Below are 19,318 nucleotides of genomic sequence, written 5' to 3' on the forward strand. Positions count from 1 at the left end.
TATGGGAGAAACTTTGAAATTATTCTAGTTATGCTGCAAGACGGAGATCCAAAAATATTTGGCCTTGCTCACTGTGCTGAACATGTTCCTGTTCATGCTTTTTGTTGCTTGTTCCCAAGTGACAATGACACATTCACTTAAATCATGGGGGAAAAAATAAGATTTTAAAGCAGTTGATTATGAATCATACGAAAACCACTCCAACCACCCTGTACTGGGGACATAAGAAAAATGTAGTTCAGCATTTACAGTTACGAGAAAAAAAGAAGTTTGGAGAAGTAACGCACCCAAAGTAGCCTGCAAGTCACTGTGATTTGACAAGAGTGATTGTGTCACCATATCAAACCATGTATTTTCCAGTAATCTTCCTTTATTTGTACTGAGATTGTCTGGTGTGACTGACAGATAGTTTGCTTGTTCATTCATGGGGTAATCTGTTTTGTCTTCTACATCTATATGAAGCTGAAGAAGAAAAGTGCAGGTAGGCTTTTTGTAGGGAGACGGAGTCTTTTCTGATCATCTCTGTGTGTCAAAAGTTGCAATCTCTGTTCAAGGGGGAAAAGAAAACCTCTGTTCTGCTGCTTTTTCTGGAATATTATTATAACACCTTTCTAATGAAGCTCTCATAGTGTGGTGATGGAAGTCACTCCCAAATGGGCTTTTGGCAAAAATGAATTTGAAGAATTCAAACAGCTTTAAAAATCTGTTTATTTACGTTATGCGCTACTAATTTAGCTTCTTAAACTTGTTTTTTTTTCCTTCAAGATGGAAGAATTAACAATCATCTGAGTGTAATAAAAATTTTCCTTGCTTTTTGAATCATATTTATTCTAAATATGAGACTATAACTGTAGTACTTATATTTTATGTTGGTAGTGTTTAAATTATTGAAGGGAACTGCAAAGCTATATTCTGCTTGGACTTTTTGTTCCAGAAAAATAAAATAAATTCTAAGCACTTGGGCTTTCCTGAATTACAAGTTTTCTGAGAGGGACTGTAAATCCAATCCAACCTTGGAAATCCTGGCCTCTTTGCCAGGATGGTCAACGTGATCTTGAGCAATGCTTGGCAAGTACATTTATGAAATGACATGATTGAAAGATGCAAACCTATTTAATTATCTACCGGCAGATACACATACTAAATTTCCCCTGTTGCTGCATCACTTAAGTATGGTCTAAAGTACAACTTCTTCCATGAATCTTGCAATATTTCATGGGGTATTTTTTCTTTAAGCACAGTTCCCTGAAGTTACATTATAAATAATTCCAGCTTTCAGTTGAATCCCTATATTTCAAAAAATGTAGTGAAAGACAAGAACAATGGAAGTGCATTGCTGCTCAAAAATCACACAATGAAAATAAAACCATACGGACAGGAACAAGGATGCCCCCTGTGTGTTTGGCTTTACAGTTGTTTTTTTTTTCTTGGGAAGAAAATAATCTGAGTCATTGCTCTGGAAATATTTGGGATTGGCATAACTACTACAAACTACAGTACCATTCACCAAAGCAAATAGTGGTTATGTGCTCAAATTCCACTCTGATCACTTCCTTCATCATTTTCTGATGGGCGTAAGCTACAGCTGTCACCACCCTAAGTGGAGGACAGATCCATGTTTAAGAGCTTGTCTTTCCTCCTCTCCTTGCTAGAGTGGTGTGGGATCCTCAGTACTGGAAGTCCCTACTGCACATGGGAAATTATGCACCCGCATTGAACAAGGTGTTGCTGCAGACTGACTCAATGTGTATGAGGGCATCCCAGCTGGGGGGCTAAGGATGGGACCTTTATGCAGTAGATTCACAGCAGAGCTCCTGCCTACACCCCTATCCTCCAGTTGGAGTGGGCTGAGGACACATTATTAGGTGCCAAAATGAAGGGAAGCTTAGATGTCAGTTATTTTAATAGCGTGACTCATCCCTTATCCTTGTACCTTGTACTCTGTCTTTTCTCATGTCTTTGCTGCTCTTAGGCTACAGATCCTTAGCTTTGCTAAAACTGCTGTTGGTATCTTCAAGGCAGCCAGATTGCAGGGACCTGCCTTCACTGGACCAGACATGTCTCTTTGATAGTCGCCTGGTGCTTTTTGAAATGTCAGTTCTAAAAGGCTTCTCACGGAAAGGAAAAAACCAAACAACTTCTGGTAACAAGGCCACTGGAGCTAGGTGCTGTTCATGCAGGGCTCTAGAGGAAGAAAAATAAGGAACTGCTCCTAGTTTGCTGTCTGCTTAAATAAACCAGTAATATGCCAGTCTAGTGAGGGCTTCTGGGTGTCCTGTAGGGAGATTATCAGTAAATCTTGCTCCTGTATTACATAGTTTTGTAGAAATCAGAATAGGAGTAGAAGCAGTAGATAACAGAAATATAATGAACCAGAGAGGAGACAGCATGTCTTCTGTAAAGGGAATTTGCTTCTTGTGGTTCTGTGCAAGTTTTGGAGGGAAGCTATTATATGGATACAGCAGATTTGGCTGGTACTTTATAAAAAACTCTTTGAAAATAAAAGTACGAGCTATATTTCACAGAAATATTTTAGAACCGCAGTTATCAGGGAATGAAAGAAAAAAGTACTAAGTGATTAAAAATAGGAAACAAAGAAATGGAATATCTGATTAGCATCCTTGTTTCATAGCAGCTATTACTGGGATGAATCCTTCAAAGATCTGTTGTTGGAGCTGTTCAACCTATTCAGCAAGGATCTGATTTTAGGTAGATGACAGAACTTGTGGAGAATACCACGATTATTTACAATAATCTGACCTGAAGCTGACTGAAATTACTTGCAGAGCCTCTTTCAACACAAAGCTGGAAATAGGCAGAAATGAAATTCAGTGTCAAGGAATGCAAAATAATACGTGAAGGGGAGAAGGAAATAATCCTCTTTTTTCTGAGGGGCTAAAAGACCTCAACATACTATTGGAGGTGCAGTGGATAATACTTTGTAAATGTCAGTTCAGTGTGCAGTGGTGGTCAGTAAATAGAAATAAGAAATACTAGGAGAGGAGTAGAGAGCAAAATCATAATTATCCCTGTGATTTTATAGATCCATAAATTTTTGAATCTTAGATACCCTAGAGGGTTCTGATCATTTCACCCGAAAATTGGGGCACCTTTTCTTAGAAAAAAAACTCTCCAGTTGACATGAAAAAAGGCATGAGAGAGGAAATATGATGTAATTTAAAAGTATAGACTAGGACCAATACAATTATCAGACAGCAGGCCTAAAGTCCAGTTCCCTCTTCTGCCCTTTCTCCTGTTCAAGGGAAAGCTAAATCATGGAATTGCTGGAGAAAGCTTTTAGATGTCAGTGATATGGAGGAAACATTAGACACATACATAGAAAATAAGACCTTCGGTAACTTTAAAGCCTTGATGCAACTTTCAATTTAGGAGGTCCTGAAACTAATTTTTCTTAGAAATCTGGGAAGATACCTGACAGGAAAAATGACTGGTCTTCAGTGGCTGCTGCTGGCTACTGTTAAAGTGTGGTTCATTTTCCCTGACCATCTTCAGCAAGACACCTAATTTCTGGCTCTGTACGTTTATTTACAGCAAGCAATCATCAGGGGATGGGGAGAGGGAAGGTGATTCATGCAATCCTGAGATAAGCACCTAAACCAGGGAAGCTGAATTGCCCCTGGGAGGGTTCAGTCTCCTTGAAAACAGAAATAACCTAATGACTAGTTTGGGCTGCTCTGCAGAAAGTGAGATGAAGTCTGTTCTCAGGGGAGTGTGCTGGACTGGAGGATATTTCCTCTGTCTTATCAGGACAGCTCTCAGGTTTCTAAACAGCACAAAAAGCTGTGCATCAAAGTAGATGGCACCAGGGGCCTTAATTCAAAATGGCTTAGCACAATCACCGTGGATGTGTTGGGCTGTTTTTCAAAAGGGTCTTGAGCTCATTCAGCAGTGAGTGGCAAGGGATGGCTGTGGATGATTGTGAGTATGAAGGTGGGCTCCAGTTGAAATGCCCAGGCTCAGTAGTGCCATCTTCTTTTGCTTCCAGCCTTCTAAGGGAGATGGTGTTGTCTGATGCGGGGCTCAAGTGCTCAAAAAGTGGAAATGAATCCTGATGGAATAAGGAACAAACATTTTTACAGATTAACATTTAAATGTCTTCAATGAATGTAGTTACATTTCCTGAATTACATCCTACATTGAGTTCACTTCATTATATTCCAGTGATGCCCAAGAGAATAAATGCCATTAATTTAATAAATAGTTGCTATCTTCAAACTACATGCAATAACAAATAGCTCTGCAGTTCTGTGCTGGGGGTTCCAGAGCTGAGCACCAACACATGTGTTTGGTGGCATGAACCAGTGGAGGAGCCCACTGAGGAGTTCTGAGGCAGTGTGTGCACATGAGGGATCTGGAGATCAGACAGAAATTTTCCTTGTTTTTGTGGCATGTTAACTGGGTGTATACCACCCAGGAGGGCAGCTTGCCTAATGTGATAATTTAAACATGTAGTGGAGATTGCTTGCAGTGATAATACATAAACTAATCTGCTTTATTAATGGCCTAAAATGGGTACAGCATTTCCATACAGGAGGCTAGTTCCAAAGTAATTAAGCTCATCTGTCTACCCGTGCAAACATCTCTTCTGTGTTGCTCAACTGCCGGTTGTAACAGGTGAATAATTCTTCTTTTCTTGGTGTTCAAAGCAAGGTAGTAAACAGGTAAACTCCCTAGCTCAGATTTAAGAAGGGTGAACCTCAATATTTATTTGTTTTACCTGTGACTGCATGACTGCTTTTGTGAATAGTAGACTTACCAAGTACGTGCCTGTCTGGTTTTCAGTTTTGTATTTCTAAATTACCACCAGATGCTTTAAAAATGACATAACCATGGGGTGAGTGTGATCCCGTGCTGCAGGGTGTGAAGGCATTACTCACTGTGGGCATGCTTGCAGTGAAAGACAGGATTCCTCCACCTGCCCATGTCACAACTGATGGCCCAACACGCCCAGGATTTTATTGTTTCTTTCCTCTATCACTAACTCCCTGCAAGCCCCTTACAAAAAAGAAAAATCACCATATCATGGGGAAAGACTTCCCAATCATCCTTTTTTTGTACACCGGTTAATTTGATAAAGAAATTAAGAGCATGCTATCACCCAAAATTTTAATTGAATTGTTTAAGTAGCAGTGCTGTGGGAGAGGATTTAAGATATGCAAAAGGAAAAGCTGTGTTTTTTGAAAAAAACACACTTAATCAGCTATCTATCATTCCCATAACAAGTCCCATGTAACTCCATCATATAGCTGTTTCAAGTGATTGAAAAAAGAACTACTGAAGCACCCAGGAGAGAAGGGAGTTGCAAGATTCAGTACTTTTGAATTGCTGTCACAAACAATCTCATGTTGAAATACTCTGTAGTACAAATGTCATAGATATATCCCCAGTCAGCTGGCTTTTCATTAGAGATGGAGACATTGAAATCTTCTCATGATTCAATTTATGGTGCAGTGGGATAATCTGGAGAACAATTCAGGAGGAAAGGGAAGCCTTTTATAACAGGCCTTTTCCAACAAGTTACCAGAATTCAGAGCTATAAGACTGTTCTGCACAATTTTTCAGGGTTACTGACTGTTTTCAAATGTGTATTTAGCTACTTTAAAAATAGTCCCCTTTTAAATGTTTTTTTTTTTAATTAAGTTTTTTTAGATATTTATTTTATTCATTTATTACAGACCCTGTAATGTTAAACCAATATGCTGTAATTACAAGTAAGCATTTATTGCTGCTGTTGCCACTGATGCAAAATGACTGACATTCAGAACTGGGGGCTGTGGGAGGTTTAGGTGGAAGCAAGCATGAAATATTTCTTTGTGCAAGAAAAGGCAACCTAACCTTTTTAATGGAGAGATGCTTGACACATCATGAAAAAGCCAAACCTTGTACTTGGGGAATTATTTCTGAATACTGACAACCAATCAGCTTAGTGGCATTAAGGAAAAACTTCCTTCTCCACCTGTTTTGGACATGAAAAAAGGCATTTCAGATGTGCAGAGCTTCCGTGTGCAATTAGCCGGAGGATTGGCTGCTTGTTATTTTTGAATCATTCAGGAAAGTAACACCTGCTTGGCTTCTAAAAATGTACCTTCATGATAGCACCACCTAGTAATTATTATTCTGAGTCATCAGCTAATGCTCATTACCACTTCATAATAGCAGTATAATTAAAAATTCGGTGCCGTATTCCAGTAAGGATGAAGCTTGGAAGCTAAAAACATGGCTTTAGAGAAGTTAGTTGCACTATATTACTTTACCACGTTTGTTGAATGGTTTCTGAATAGTCCTGAATTATTCCTGTGCTAAATTCACCTTTTCATTTTTCCTGGTGTGTCTTGAATATGGGTAAACATTGTGAGGGAAGCAATGTCAGAGCAGCAAAACTTGTATATCCAAAAAGGGAGCTTTTGGTTTGGCCCTGGAAGAGGATGAGGTCAGATCTTGATGGAAACGGGTTCCTGCACTTGTTGCTTTGGAGGTCAGAGGGGACCCATGAAAGCAGTTGATCCCTGTCTGACAGGTGAGAGGCTGACTAGAAAAAACAAGAATAATCGAGTAGTCTGCAGTGGTTAATTCTGAGTTCAAAAGGCACATTGTATTCTTTCGTCAGCTCAGATGCAGGTGTCTCCATAATGTTGGTTTGCCTTGGTTTTTCTGTGAAGAAAATTGACTGGAGAGTAGCCAGTCATCTTTCCTCAAGGATTTATTTCATCAGTGAGGTGTGGGAGTGCTTATAAAATCTGCCAAATTCCTAAGAACAGCTTCGATCCAGTGCATTGGCATTCTCTGATCAAATCAGCTCTAAGAAAATGACCAAACATATATAAGCTGACACAGACAATGCTTATTACCTCTTTATCATCCTCTCTTTACCCCCTCTCTACTAAATTAAATGGATTGGCTATAGTGTCTGTCTTCAAGTCTAGTTCTAAGTAGAGCAAATATCTCCCATCTGGGCTCTTACCAATGTAATGACATTAGATTCAAGCAGTCAGTGTCAGAAACAGATACATTTTAGGAAGCCCAATGTTAAATGATGTAATTATATCTCACAATTTCAACATGGTGATTTGATGCCGTGTGTGTTGGAGTATCATGTTTGCTCTCTCTCTCTCCACTTCCCTGGAGTGATTGTGGTAGAAGGTAAACAACTGTGACCCTAATGATCTTTTACATTACTCTCTTCCAAATTATATTCCGACATTGTGAACTAAATTTTGGGTCTGTTTTCTGTGCGATCTTGTTTGGTTACAGTAGCAGTGCTGCTGTTCAATTGAGTTTATTGTACCTTATGATCCACATCATCATATCTTTGAACTTGACTTGTGCTTTTGTTCAGGTCACAGGAAAGTTGAGGGAATGATGGATTTATACCAGCACTATATTTCTTAACTAGGACTTCCACATTCCTGGAAGATTTTTGCTTCAGTTTTTGTTTCTTATAAAGACGAGGGGTGCTGGTACACCAAGGATTGAATGATAATCATTGAGAATTATGAGCTATTTAACCTGCTTTGTTAACTTGTGTGGCATCTGTTTTTAAATAGAACTGTTTAGTTATAAAAGCTTAGTTATACGATGCTTAGTTTGCTGAAAGACATCATGTGCCTTCTTTAACTGAATTTGTCAGGCTGGGGACATTTTCTGGGTAGGAATATAGGTCTGATTTTCCTAGAGCTATATTGACTATTTTCCTGAGGATTCTATATCTTAATTTTGTATGTTCTTTATTTTCTATGAACATTTAGGTGCTCAAGATCACTGTCTTAAGTGGTCTGCAGTTTCCACAGTGAACTTATTTTCAGTCCCTAAATATTGCTAGAATACTTCATGTTTTGTTGTTTAAAACATTCTTATAATGTGACATGTAACCTCAACCTCAGTAGCTTCTTGGCTCACATGTATAAACTTGTGGGAGCAAATTATTTGGGCTGACAGTTCAACATTTTAACTTCTAAAAATGCTGTATAATGTCTTCTTTCTCAGAAAATGGTACCTGCTGACTTCCAAAACTTAAGTGAAATACTGCTGTGGCAGATTGAGAGGGTGCCTGAGTCTCCATTTCAGTGTGCCTGAAAGCCTTAGGTTTTCCAGCAAAAGGCTGGTGAATGGAAAGCCACTGCTAAAGCTGGGGCACCTGAATCATATACATCCAGCACCTCATGCTGTGCTAATGGCAGCTTTAGGAACACATTTGTGTTTCCATTTTTCCTGAAAGGTGTCTAATGAGAATATAATACTGACCTATTCACAGTCAGGGTGGCATGATTTGCTTGCTATTGGTTTAGTACCTGCAGTTCAGCCATAGTCTAATCTTACAGATATGGCTTGCTTCAACTTAATTTAAGGTAATATCGTACAATATTAAGGGATATTTATGAAACAAGTTCTTTGAAATTCTTTCCTCCTGCTCTTAGCATCACTTAGTCTTGTTCAATGCTTTCAATCTTGAAACAGATTTCAGCTAGATATAAAGAAAGCTGAGTAGTGGTGCTAATTCAGTTGGCTCTGTGATTTTTTTGCTCTTGCATATTTACTTTACTGTTCTGTTTCCCATTTTATTTGAATCTTAATGTTTTTGCACTGCTATTGAGTGACTGTTTTATTTAATGATGTGTATGATGGAGAGAAAACAAACACAGTGGAATGTTTTCTGAGGAAAATCCATCCATCCATCCATCCATCCATCCATCCATCCATCCATCCATCCATCCATCTTTTTAAAAAATGGTAATAATTTTTCCCGACCATATCAGAAAGGTGATTCTTGCACAAAACACTTGTGGTCTGTTAGCATGACACAGGATGTCCCTAACCCCACATCCTTCTATGGACATTTTCAGCTCTTTTCTGTTTTTTTTAAACTTACTTTGTGACTTGGTGCTAAGGCAAAGAAAGGAAAGAGAAAGATTTGCCAGAGCAGTGGGAAGAGAGATTGCAGGCTGGGAAAGGAGTTTGTGGTTTTGGGAGGGAGGAGGAAGCTGGGAGGTGGCCATGCTCTCCCCAGGCTGGAGGAAACATGAGAGCTGCTGCTTGTGCTGCCTCTGCTCCTTTCTCTTCTTATGCAGAAAAACAGCCCAAAATTCCTGGTATGCTCCATCAAAATTTTGCTGCAGCATTTTATTTCACTCCCTTGTTCAGTGTCTTTCTTAACAGAACTATAGCTGGGCCTTTCCCTAAAACAGCCAGAGGATTGAAGTATGTGCCTCTCTTTCCCACTTTGACCTCAAGTCTTCCTGCATTTCAAATAGAAAGCACTCTGTGGCAACACGCATATTTTTATCTTGTAAGTAAGAGTTCTCTCAATTTGCAGTATACTCCTTTAGTGGAAGAACTGGGACAGAGTAGTTATTTCTCTTCCTTGAATGCTGAACAATCATTTTCTCTTACACCTTCCTGCCTCAACAAGTTGCTTCTCCACTGATGACAGTGTTGAAGTAAACAGTAGTTTGCAAGGAAAAGTCCTTATCAACATCATGAGTCTGAGGTATGTATATATATAAAACTCCTGTTATAGGAGAGAAAGTTATATAAGAAAGAAATATCATCTCAGCAGTCGTACCTTCAAGAGCTGTTTGGTATTATTACTGTTGTCCTTGCTTCACAGAGAATCTTCCTGCAATGAATTGTCCAGGCTTTTGGACAGAGATCAAATGACTAACAGTTATATTTTATTTTTAGTTTGGACTGACATAGTTACCAGGAATATTTCCATATTGAAGCACTGCAAGATGTTTCTGTAAATGACTGCTCTGCCATATCCATACCAGTGCTATAGGCAGACAGGCAGAACTAGGACACAGGTTCCTACAAACTTCATATCTCCTGTGGTCTTGAGATATCTTAAGCTTTCCCCTAAGTGGCTTTCTCCTGGTCATCCTAAGGAGGATGTGTGCTTCTTCTGTTGCTGTCAGCTCTTGCATGACCAGGACAACTGAAGTAATTTGATTTATTATTTTATTTTAAAATATAAACAACTATTTTGTTTTGTCTATTTTTTAAAATCCACGTTGCCTCAGGTGCCAATTACCAATGTATAGTACAAGAATGGGCACAGCTTTGACAGACGTTGAAGTGTACAGAGGCATACATGGCAATTCCTTGTTTGCTGCTTAAAAAGACTTGGTGTACAGCTACTCCTTCAGTCACAGCACTTGATACTTGTTAGAGCCTTTATTTAGAAGGACTGCAATTCTTTGCTTCTCTGCCTCATACGGTTATTTTTCTAATAAGATTGTTTTCTGAAGGGTAGAAGTGAGAATTTCAGAACTAAATGGTAGCCATCAGTCACTGTATATGGAAGAGTTACCTGGAATCTAAAAGAGAAATCCAGCCAGCTGCATCTCTGTCCCTGAGAAGAAATAGTCTAGTGAGTCTCTGCCCTATTATCATGATGGTACAATTTGTAAAAATTATTTTTTACTCCTTCCTTCTTGAAGGAAAGAGAGTCTTGGTTTTTAGTCCAACTTCGATATATTTAATCATCTCCATTACCTCCCGTGAAGAAACACCTTGTTTCTCCCTTCTCCTCACTCTTCCATATTTCATCCTTTGAGAGTTCAGCAGCTTCTCACTTTGGGCCTCGTGGTCTCAGAATTAAAAACTTCGCTGTTCTGGATGCTTTTCGGAGTATAATATGTTCATGGGCAACAGGAGTCCTGCAACAAGTGGCTCTGAAGCCACAGAGATGTTGAGCAGGTCCTTTGGGACCAGTGGTGCAAGAATTGGTTAGCAGAAGATTCTGCTTTTGGAAGAGATATGGAAAGAATCAGAGAAGTGGAGTTTGCTCCTGAGACGGGGGAAATGTAGCTGAGAGGCTGTAAGAGATGTTGAAGAAACAAATAATATTTTTGCTGAATACAGACAAGATTTCTGGAATCTAGATTAGCCAAACAGCCTGAGACTTGAGGTGCTTTGAGCATGTCCTTTCCAAGATACCTCAAAGGGATTTGATCATCAGAAAAAGATGCACATGCAGCCTCTGAAGATGGTGCCCTTTGTTGTCAAGATCAAAAGATTATTTAATCTCTCTGAAAAACATCCAGTGCCCACTTTGCATTTCAACTTGTTCATGTACCAGGTAAAAAAGGAGCCAGCACTACCAGAAATTGGAAACTGGCCCCTGGCCCTGTGTGCCAGTGTGATGGAAAAAATGCTCACCACCTTTGGGGCAGCACCTGCCTGTGTTTGCAGTGGTTTCTGTCAGGGATGCACGCCCTGAGATCCCCAGGGTGAAAGGCGCAGTTGACTGAACTGCTGTGCTGAGCAGCACAGTTGATTTGAATCTATTCTTTTTGCTTTTATATACTGCTAGCAGAATCTTTCTCTGGATCCTTTACTGTTATATGTGGATGCTTTGAAGATTCAAAAATGTATCTTTGTAACTCCGTGCCAGTGAGGACCGCAAGTATTTGGAGCATAGAAATGGAAGGTTGAGTGACGTGGTCCAGCCCTGGTTCCTCTGGGATCTTGTGTGTCACAGCCCCAGATCATCACCATGCCTTGACCTTGGCCCCTAAGAGGGGCCATTTGATTTGTGGAGGGAAGATTAAAGTGTGGAAGTGGCTGAGGGAGTTAACTGGGGGACAAGAAGAAGGGGATATGGTCATGTTTGTGTCACTGTGACGCTGTGCCAGCAACTGCCTCAGCTCCCTGCTGTGACTTGTCTGGGAGAGATGCCAGTGGGTGCCCAGTGCTGACAAGCAGCTACTTATCTTTCATGCTCTCCTGATCTATCCTCATGTGAAGCGTTATCCTCTGTACTGCTGGCACTGGGCATCTGCTCTCTGGCACACCCAAGGCAGTGGTTCACTTCCAGGGTTGTTGTGATAGCCAAAATCTGGCCTCCCCAGGGCATGTAGCCTAGAAGGGATGTCGTGTCTATCCCCTCTTTTTTAGTCCATAGGAACAATCTGAGCTGTAGTTTCAATTTTAGACTGTCTTAGAACTAGCAGCCTTTCTTACAGACTGGTCCTGCATGCTGAAATGTTGGTTGGTATCATGTGATTCTGGCACCTTGAAAAAGGCCCTTTTGCATGATTTTCTGAAGAGCTTCTTGGAGACTGTTAGAAAGTTCTGAATTTTTGAAAAGTGACAGTCTTTTAGGCTGGGAACTCATGGCTCATCTTTTGCAGGAAAAAGAATTATGGTCTTCAAGGTTTGGCTCTGTAATGGCCATTCATTCTCCTGAAGGAAATACAGATGCAGACCACTTTTTACTTTGTCTCAGGAGAAATGTCCCCAGACCCCTTTCTGAACTTGACCGTATAAATCTCATCCTATGATATAGTAAAGACCCTGGGCTTCCTGACTGTCAAATGGAGTTTTAATTTGTTTTCCAAAATAGCAAAAACTCCAGTATGTGTGTACTTTGTAGTACTTTCTTCAAGATCACCTGCTGACTACATTTATACCAGCTTCTGGAAAAACATGACTTGATCTTACTTCTCATATGTTCAGGCCACCTTATTGCTGCAGGGAGCCACCTGAGAAATGTGTTAATGGCCATATGCCAGCATGCTCAGCTCTATAAAAACCGCTGAGATGAACCTGCTCCAACTGCTGAAAGCCAGAAACAACTACCCTCTTGTCTACACCAGGAAAACTACAACTTGTTAATTTGCCATCGGCCAGCAGCTGCTCTTGGGCTGGCAGTGGTGGCACTGGTAAATGGAGCTTAGGCATATTTAACACTATAATAAAATATAATTTTGACTTACAGAGCAGACTGGTAATGCTGCCTATTATCAAGGTTGTTTGACACTTCCCATTATAATACTCTAATTTCAGCCACTTAAAAGTTTGCCAATTTTTAACAGCTTGCATTGAGATTTCTTTAATTTGGTGTCTGCCTCTTGCTGGATATTCTGTTATTATTGTTTAAAAAGAAAAAACAGCATTTAGCCAGAGCAACTCAGCTGTTTCCAAGAAGGAGGATTGAGAAAATACCTTGTTAGTCCTGTTAAATTTAAGTGACCTTTTATTTTAACAGCTCAGAGGCAGGATTTGGCAACAATGGAGAATTGCTGTCACAGATGCTTGTGCCTTTTCTGTGAATATTGACCAAAACAGGTTGGCGTGCAAGTTCTCAAAACATTTCAGTTAACACCAGCGAGCAGGTCTTTAATTCATGGCAGCTAATTTGCCCATAGAGGTGATGGCTGCGAGCTGTGCAAGTCTGGTCTTCAGAGAGGGGAAACTGGTCCCTACTGGGTCCCCAGAGCCTGGGTCTGTGCGCAGACACTGGGGACACGCTGTACCCAACTTCCCTATGGCTCTTGACTGAGCCTGGGCCACACAAAGGAGGGGGATGAAAGATTTAAATGGGGCAGAATGCAATAGTGTCTGCAAGACAATTTTTGAGTGCTTTTGGGAGCTTTAAGGTGTGTATAATATATGTAAAGGACCCTATAGGTAATATATGTGTATGCAGCTATGCTAACAGTAGCAGTTAGCTTAATACATTCCTTGTAATTGTCGTCTGTTAAGCTACAAAATGCAAGACAAAAATCAAATTTATTAATAGTCCTTGTCAATAGTTTTTTGGTTTTTTTCTGGATATAATGGCAGAAATCAGATTATTTATCATAGATCACTACAGGCAATCAACACTGAAATTGCTTTTGCTCTTGTTCATTGTAGGGTTTTTCATCAGTAACATGTGGCTCTTTAGTTACTCTTTGGTATTCTGTAAAGACACTGTTGAAGTTGAGTGCTACTCATGCCTGCATGTTACTACAGGTGCTGGTGTAATTTCAGTCCCTCCCTCCAGTGTCAGTGTCTAAAGGGAAAAAAAAAGGGAAAGCAAGGAAATCCGTCTGCTTTTAACTATGCTGCCAATTCACTGTTTACAGTAGCTGTGGCCTAGCCATCAAAATGGCCTTATTCATTCAGTTTTCTATTGGCCTACTTACATCGAAATTGTGGGAGCATCTCATGGCTTGTTTTGCAGAGCTCCTAAAATTGGCAGGCTCAGCATCTCTGGGCTGGCACACAAGCATTAATCTTTATCTACTACATATCTACACCTGCAAATGGTGGGACAGCCAAAAGCCTACACCAAAGGACTCAGAGAATCATGAAATCAATTATACTACTTATTTTCAGGCAAACTGGATTATGGTGGGGTTCAGCTATCCAAAGACATGAACTTTCAGTTGGTGATGAGGCATGGCTGCAGGAAGACTGCACTTAAATTTAAAAATAAAATTTAATTAAAATTCATACCTTCATTATGCACTTCTCAGTGCATAATGATATCAGGCTAAGACACTTTAAACCTAAGGCAATTTTGTTTGTTGTTTTTTTTCCATGATTGTCTGTTTTATAAAACCACTTTGAGGCTGAAGGTGGATGAGAATCCTTTAATGACCCATCAGTAAAACCACTTAGCAGAGCTGAATAACAACTGTGACAGGTGACCTTCCTTTTCACACAAGTGCTCTATTAGTTCTCATTATCTTGCCCCTAGGTCACTTTTTGTGGCCTTTCAAGGCCGTTTCTCTTTTTTCCACTCTAATAAACTTTCTTTTTGTGTTTCTTTCTGTTTGGAGATGAGCTCATGACATTTGTTTGGGGACTATGTCACTCACAGGAGATGCCTACAGAAGAATGCCTTGTTTGCTGTAGCAGAAGTTCTCTTACTGAAGAGTAACTGAGGGAGGGAGGAAGGACAAATGGGAAGTGATCCCTAAGTGTGTCTGATTCAAATGACAATGGGGCAGTAAAATCCTCATCTGTTGCTGAATTCTGCTCCATATTTGAAGCTGATGGTGCCACCTAACCCAGCTTTTCTGAGCATGTTTTGATGCACAGGTGAAATGATCTGCGTCTCCTCTGGCTACCTCTTTGAAGCTCTGGCATGGCTTCAGTTTTTCTCCAAAGTCTATGAAGTCAAGAAATTACTATTGGAGCTCTCTTTTCTGTCCAGCAGCAGTACTGATCTGGTTTCCAGGTTTGTCTCCATACAGGTGCTACTTAGTTCTTCCCAACTCTCTGATATCTGGAATTAGAAGCAATTAAATCCTTTCTCCTATGGTGTATTAGCTAAGCTTGTGACATTCAGTGGGTTTACAGCTGCCAAACAGGAGGCTTTTTTAAAAGCCCCTGCATTAATATTGTTTTTATTCCTGTGACTTGTTCTATGTAACTTGGATCTTTGCAACAATGCTGGTAGATGGTAGTGATGAATAAATAATCAAATCTGTTAGTAAAATGCTGCATTTTGCTCTGATTTACTTGCAGATATTTGAAGTGGATATGAAATCGGGCAGAGTTGATGTGGAAGGGGAGGGAGAAAGAGACAGCTTTTTATGGAGGTATCTGTTTCTTTAAAGTATACTGGGATGTTATACTGCAGTATTTTGATCAGGACAGTTTAAGACTGTCTATATTTCATGTTTCAATAGTGACTTTTTCTTATCTAGTTTTGCTTTAGACATGCAGACGCAATTTCTAAGGTTTTAACAGGTAAAACAAGAAACTTTGCATGGAAAGAGCTAGAAATGAAGTTTCTGGAGACATGTTTTCTTTTTCTAAATGCTGACAAATAACTCCTGCCAAATGCTACATAAAGGAGAAAAAGAAACATATGGCAGTTCAACAGGAGTGAAAAGATGAGCTAATCCAGCATCCAACAAGTCTTTGGACGAGACTATAATAAAACCAACTAGCCTTTATCATGCTTGATAGGACCACTATAATTAGGAGTCTGTCACCAGCTTCATAATGAACTCTTAGCCCTATTTTCTAGGGTTTATAGTCTGGTAGTAAAAGTCACTTTGGGTTGCAACTTGGCATTCTAGACGTCTCTGTGCAGAAGGCTCAAATCTAGCTTGCAGGTTTTAAATAAACTGACTGTTAAAAGTTGGGGTGTTGTTCCACTGATGAGCACGTTGTGCTTATAATCTGTCCTGAGTGTTAAGGAGTCATTGTCTATGGTGGTTTATTTGCCTTTAGCATGAAAAAATACAAATATGCAATTCAGAATCCTATTGTGCTCTTACACTGCCTTGTAGGAATCAAGAATGTAAGGAATCAAGATTTTTATTTACTTTTTTTCCCTCCCTTGGTTTTATGATCCCTACATCTGCCCTAGCAGAAGCTGCTGCTGCTGCAGGGCTGGGGACTAGCATTTGCTCTATTCTGCCTTAAAAATGTTCTCATTCTTTTCAAGTTAGGTTTTCAGTCTTCGAGAGAAGTCTGGCAGACAAGGCAAAAATCCAGCCTGCTTCTTTCTCTCTTCCTTCCCTCGATCCTTGAGCTGCTGGCAGAGGGACTGGCTGTGCAGAAGATATCTCAGTTGTGTACGGAGACATGCAGTTAATTCTGAATAAAGGGGGTCTAAGCTTCAGGAAGTGTCCAAATTTTTTTTGAACCCGGAATACTTGAATATCTAATACCAGATACTAGAGGCTGAAAGCAGCCCTCTTTAAATCTTATATGTTGTTCTCTCCTCCTTGCAGTGTGGGAGTTTCTTAGCACTTCAGGAGGTATAATGTTGCTGTTTGAGAATGTTCACAGGAGACAGGGCAGAGCTCTCACAATAGCATCTCCTCTGCAGAACATGGGCCTAGTAATGAAAGGTCAAATATTTGTATGCTAAGGCTGTGGGTTCAGATTACAGCTAGATGCCTAATGAGATTTTCAGAAACATTGAGGCTCCCCTGCAGCCTTGTCTGCCAGACTCTTAAAGAGTCTGGCTTAAATGGAATAACTAGGAAACCTCAATAACTTGTGCAAAACCTGATTAGGTCAGTCCTGTCCAGTATGATTCAACCTTCTGACTTGTATGTAAAAGCAAAGGTGAAGTGAAGTGTATCTAGTTCACGTTTAATACACAGTAAATGTTAACTTTCCCTCCCAAGCACTTTAGGAGAGTCTTTGATGTTCATTTGATTAAGGTGAATAGGGTGGGAGAGGATTGATATTCATGAGGTGCTGCAGTAGTCTTAAGTCTAGCAGGTCAGGCAGCTGAGTGGTGCCTCTGAATTACTGTAGAAAGAAAAACAAAACAACTTAAAACCCACACATATGAGTGCTGGAAACCAGGGAGTCGGGTGTGTCTCATAACCCCTCTAACTCCCTGCTGTACTGCTTCTGCTTGTCAGAAAGAGACAGTCTGTGCTGCTTTTCTGACAAAGAGACCTCCCCAAAGCTCTATATTTATGAATTAGTAATTCATAAATTAGCAGCTGTAAGGTTGGCAGTCTCTTCAGAGGGCTATGCCAGGTTTTGCTTTCTCAAATGAGAGGCTCACCCATAAAGGCTATGCCTGTAAACTCAAGAGTTGAGAAATCTTGTCCCTTGAAGAGACATCATGCTGTTGGGGGCCATCATGCCTTGTCCCTAGGCGAACCCCATGGGAGCCAGGAAATGCTGCCTCTTGCAGATCCCTTGGCCCCAAGCCCTTGATCCTGCTGTACCCCATTCAAACCCTGCTGGCACCCCTGCTGCTGACTTCTGACCTAGCTGGCCAGGGAGGACAATAGGAAGGAGAGTGGTAACATATGTGCCTCTATACACACACATTCTTGGCTTCCCCACCTCTATCTGCTGGCAGGCCTTGGTAGGAAGCAGCTGCTCACACTACTGGTTGCATTACACTCTTCATTGGTCCCTGTGCTTTCCAGCAGGAGCCACGAGGCATGAATGTGAACCAAACTGTGACAGCCTTCTGCAGAAAGAAGGAGATGGTGTAAAGAACAAGGGAGACAAGGCAGGCAGGGACCTCTGCTTGGCTCTCAGACTGCAGATGTGCAAGATCCTGGCTTGTGGCATGAGGGGGTAAAGGGGAGACCTTTTCCACCGCGGTCCCTACTAGTGGCTACTTGGGGTGGACATTACAGGAAAGCATGGAGTATGTTCTAGCATTCCTGTAAGAGAGGCATGTATAACCTCCAAGAGGAACATCGTGAATGAGATTCACTCAGCCATCTTCAAAAGCCACAAGCCATGTAGTGCACAGGAGCTGCTCATACAAACAACTTCGATATGGGCACTGAAGACTGGCATCTGAAAGATTAGTGCATGAATGTGGGGGACCTGTGTGGATGTGGTTTTGATCAGTAGGAAAAAAGCAAGCTGAGATATTCAATCAAGAATGTAAAGCTGATCACAGAAGCAAGTCAGTGTGCAATTTCATTGAAAAGAAGGCTTTTTAGAAATTCCATTAATTAGAATATTTTTCATCTCTTTGCTTCATCCTAGTTTAGAGAGAAATGTGGAAGCACCTTCCAGTTTTTGTTTCACAGCAGAAGCTTGCTAACCCTTCAATTGGCATTTTCAAATTACAGTATAAATTACAAAAGGAAAAGTTGCAGTTGATGCAGAAAACACAATCTGTATCTACAAAGGCTTCTGTTTTAAAATGCTCATTTATACTCTTCTCCAGAAAGTGTGACAGCTCATCTTACTAGCAGGACTTATTTTTTAAATTTGTGTTGTTTAACATTTTTCTGAACAAAAGCACTAAAATAGAGCTCCCTTCCCTTCCCTTCCCTTCCCTTCCCTTCCCTTCCCTTCCCTTCCCTTCCCTTCCCTTCCCTTCCCTTCCCTTCCCTTCCCCCCACTGTTTCATCATTATTCCTATTCTTTCCATGCATATGTAATTCAGAAAAATATATAGATAAGCATATTTAATATTACCTTTCTTGGAACTTAGGAATTAATCACTTCATTCTTAGCAGTAGCTTCCTCTTCTGCTCCCGAGTAAGGCAATGGCTAATTTCAGAAAAGCTGGTGAAGAAAAATGATCAACTCTCAAACAGCAAGGATAGGCTCTGGATGTTTATCTTCACTAAAACATACCAGCTGTTCCTCTCTTAAGATAATTAGGTATTTGACTTTTTTTAACATTTGCTACCAAATATTACTGATAAAAAACAGCCTGCTCTTTCTTTTCATGTGACCCATGGAACAAATGCTTTAAGGAAGCTATTTTTTTCTGTTGCATTAATAGTCAAACTGTCATACTTCAACTATCAAGCTATGAGGTTTCATTTTTGACACGCTTCTGGAGCTAGTAATTTTTTTTTAAATTACCTAAAATTCACTTTAGCATAACAGTTGAGCCATGGCTGAACCTTTCCTTTGTTTTTCTTAAGCTTCTGAGTTCCATTTTGAAAGTTCTTGGGGTTTTGGCAGTTTCTGAGTTTAACAAAACTATAGAGTGAAATAAAAAAAAAAAAGAAGGAGGAAAGCAGCAATTTTCCTGCCTCTGAGGAAGCTGGGTGCCACACACACTGGCTCTCCCAAAAGACAGATGATTGGGGAAGTAATGCTGTGCCATCATTCCTGGCCC

The 19,318-nt window shown here is 40.3% G+C and overlaps 1 protein-coding gene and 1 long non-coding RNA gene across 3 annotated transcripts in view; one reads left to right on the forward strand and one right to left on the reverse strand.

Annotated features, from left to right (window-relative positions):
* PLXNB2 (plexin B2) overlaps positions 1 to 19,318 on the forward strand; it is a 252,026-nt gene that overhangs the window by 29,040 nt on the left and 203,668 nt on the right. The window lies entirely within an intron of this gene.
* Positions 963 to 18,836, reverse strand: LOC148223720 (uncharacterized). Its single transcript, XR_015804040.1, has 3 exons — positions 18,664 to 18,836; positions 17,563 to 17,692; positions 963 to 4,069 (listed from the first exon to the last, which is right to left on the reverse strand). It is a non-coding gene; the product is annotated as an uncharacterized LOC148223720 (long non-coding RNA).

The sequence above is a fragment of the Sturnus vulgaris genome, chromosome 5 (genome assembly GCF_052056855.1).
Source record: "Sturnus vulgaris isolate bStuVul1 chromosome 5, bStuVul1.hap1, whole genome shotgun sequence".
Classification (NCBI taxonomy): domain Eukaryota; kingdom Metazoa; phylum Chordata; class Aves; order Passeriformes; family Sturnidae; genus Sturnus; species Sturnus vulgaris.